We start from the raw sequence: 3,483 nt of genomic DNA on the forward strand, positions 1-3,483 counted from the left end.
TACAAAACATTAATGCAAAAATTGGCAGAAGCTATGGGCAAAAAATATAGAGCCAAATAACAAAACAAAAATTATATTAGTAGGTCCAAACGAGAAAAAAATATCATGATCTGTTTAAATTTAAGTCACGTGCCTGAAAATAAAATATTGAAAGACACTTTATTAGAGACTAGAAAATAGATTAAGATTTATGAAAGACATTTTTGAATTTAAGAAATTTGAGGGAGAATTATTTTTTAATTTGTGGAAACGTGAAGCTAGTATCAAATTTAAGAGAAATTATTTTGTACGGAGACCGGAAAGCAAGAACCATCCGGATTTGCTGCACTTTATCTGCTCTTTTGCTGTGCCTTTGCAAATACTCAGTATGCTTTTGCTACCCTTTTGTTGAATATTTGCAAAAGCGCAGCAAAAGGATAGCTAAAGCGCAACAAATCCAGACGATTCTCGTAGTCTGATCTCCGCACAAAATAATTTCTCCAAACTTAAAAAATTGTGATATGTTTCCAACCAAGACTACTCGATACATTTTTTTTTTTTCATCCAAAAGCCACTGAAAGGATGGCATAATAAACGCTTCACGATGAAACTTCACTTCTTCTCTATTCAAATTAGAACTTTTAGCCAATTTAAAATTTTTCAAAACAAAATAAAGAAAAAAAAAGGATAGATTTTCCTTCTTCTTTCAAGGAGAAATCACTTCTCCCTCAATTTCCTCAAAAACGAAGTGCATAAACAGCTAAAAGCAACAATTAGGTTCTATCAAATAAATTTCAGTGTCTTTTTTATTTCTTACACAACTTTTATTATAATATAAAAATTGCAATCATTGCAACCTGTAGAAGCTACATAACAGGTCCCTACTTTTTTTTTTTTATAACAAGTCCCTACTTATCATGGCTTGAACTTCTAAGGAGGGAACGAAAAGAAGGTCGCAAAATTGAAATTTCGGGCAAAAGAAAAACTAGACCTGGTTGGAACGCTTCATTGCCGCGGCCTCCCATCGCTTGGAAAGGTTGGCTGTGAAGCGAAACCGCCGCTTCGGGTTCTTTACTAAGCCGCAGAGATTCCGCCACCGCTGGAGCGCTTCCTCCGACGAGTTCTTCGACAGCACACCGCTGAAATTCTGGTTCAGGTAACTCTCCATATCCTCTTGCTTCTTCACCCCTGGTCTCCTCCCTCTCCCAGTCTCAACTCTTAATATACTCCTCGAAAAAAAGCTTCCTTCTACACGAAGATTCAAGAGATCGAGAAGGAGAAGAAGTTGTGTGGAAGGAGCGGGGCATTGGGGCGCGTGACGGAAAATGGAAACGGACCAAAGGCCGAAAAGGATGATGCGGTAAATGGGTCCGATAATGTCTCAAAATGGACGAGTATTCATGGAAGGAGCGATGAAAGGTTACATGGATCCGATAATGTCTCAGAAGGGGACAAGTAGGATTCATGGAAGGAGCGGTGGAAGAATTTCCTCGCGAATTTCAGGGGACTGCCCTTCTGAATCCTGAAATTTAGCTGGACGTGTGAGAGAACTTCTCCGAAAAACCTTCCGCAGAAAAATATCGAGCGAGACTTCGAAGTCAAAAATTACCGTATTTCCTTCTGATTTGCTTCGTCACTACTTCTCCCTTCCCGGGAATGAGACGAAGGATTACCCCCATTGCCGAATATATAAAGATATATAACGCACTTAGCACGTCAATAATTTTTTTAAATGTGCAATTATTTATTTAATATATTTTTTAAATTTAATAAAATAAGAAAATTCTATGATATACTTAATCAAATAATTCAAAATTATTTAATATATTTGATATATCATCAAAAAATTATTTTAATCGGGCACGAATCTCTAAGCATAATTAAGTTGAAAACTTTAAAAATTAAATTCAGGAGCATCTGAACTCCGATTTCAACAAACTTATAGTCGAACTAAACGTCTTGAAAATACGAACCCAACGACACCAAATTAGACTCAATCTGAGCCCAAATGAGTCCAAATCAAAGAGAAATGTATTTTAGTTTATTGAATCAAATAGTTACAGCTCGGTAGAATATAAATAGAGAAATAATGGTATAAGCTGTAAATATAGGTTTGTAAATACAAGTATTATGCTGTTCTTATATCGTCCCTCAAATTAAGCATTCGTGGGGCGAATGGTTAATTTGGTACGAAGCTCGTTGAACCGAGTGATAGAGAACGGCTTAGTGAAGATGTCGGCGACTTGATCTTTAGAGGATATGTGAACCAATTTGATGTCGCCGGCGCTGATCTGTTGACGAATGAAGTGGTAGTCGATCTCTATATGTTTGGTCCGAGCGTGGAAGACTGGATTCTTTGCGATTGCGATGGCTGAGGTGTTGTCGCAATGAATGGTTGTAGGATTCGGTTGTGGAAGATGAAGCTCGGCAGCCAGTCTGCGAAGCCAAACTACCTCCGAGTTAGCTGCGGAGAGAGACCTATATTCGGCTTCGGTAGAAGATTTGGCAACTGTCGCTTGCTTTTTCACAGTCCAGGATATGAGATTCGGGCCGAGGAACGTGCAGAATCCAGAGATTGATTTTCTGTCCGAGGAATCCGATGCCCAATCAGCGTCGGAGTAAGAGTGCAGCTCGAGGGATCCGGGGGAAATTGGCAGACCGTGCGAGAGAGTCCCATTGATATACCGGAGAATGCGTTTTAGATCTTTGTAATTTTGCTCGGTCGGATTTTGCATATGATGGCAGACACGGTTGGTTGCGAAGGCAATGTCCGGCCTTGTGATGGTTAAGTATTGCAGCGATCCGGCGAGACGACGGTAGAGCGTGGGATCAGGAAAAGGTTGAGTAGTCTGTCCGAGCTTTGTGGGTGAAGGAGCTATGGGGGTCGGTGCCGACTTACTATTCTCAAAGCCTGCATCAATAAGAAGTTTTGTGGCATAGTGTTGCTGAGATAGAAAATATCCATTTGTGGATTGAAGTACCTGGATACCGAGGAAGAGGGAGATGTTGCCGAGCTGTTTGAGAGCGAATTGAGACCGCAGCTGCTGAAGTAAGATTTGAATTGTGGTTGGATCATTTCCTGTTACTAAGAAGTCATCCACATAAATGAGAATAAAAATCAGAGAAGAATTGGAGTCAAGAATAAGGAGAGAGGGATCAGCGCGGCTGATTGTGAATCCTTTCGATTGGAGAAAGCTTGTTAGCTTTTGGAACCATTGGCGAGGAGCCTGCTTGAGACCATAAAGAGACTTATGAAGTTTACAGACCGCCGTGGGATTTTGTTGATCGACGAAACCGGGCGGTTGACGCATGTAAATGTCTTCCGGGAGATCGCCATGGAGAAAGGCATTGGCAATATCTAGTTGATGTATGGGCCAATTCCGATTGACAGCAAGAGCAAGAAGGAGACAAATCGTGGTCATCTTGGCGACGGGACTGAAGGTCTCATTGTAATTAATTCCGAATTGTTGGTTATAGCCGAGTGCGACCAAGCGGGCCTTGTAT

The 3,483-nt window shown here is 40.6% G+C and overlaps 1 long non-coding RNA gene across 1 annotated transcript; it reads right to left on the reverse strand.

Annotated features, from left to right (window-relative positions):
* Nucleotides 1-969: 969 nt before the first annotated feature.
* On the reverse strand, nucleotides 970-1,718 carry LOC110094387. The gene is made up of 2 exons (XR_002302860.2): nucleotides 1,589-1,718; nucleotides 970-1,501 (listed from the first exon to the last, which is right to left on the reverse strand). It is a non-coding gene; the product is annotated as an uncharacterized LOC110094387 (long non-coding RNA).
* Nucleotides 1,719-3,483: the final 1,765 nt, after the last annotated feature.

The sequence above is a fragment of the Dendrobium catenatum genome, unplaced genomic scaffold (assembly GCF_001605985.2).
Source record: "Dendrobium catenatum unplaced genomic scaffold, ASM160598v2 original_scaffold_276176, whole genome shotgun sequence".
NCBI lineage: Eukaryota > Viridiplantae > Streptophyta > Magnoliopsida > Asparagales > Orchidaceae > Dendrobium > Dendrobium catenatum.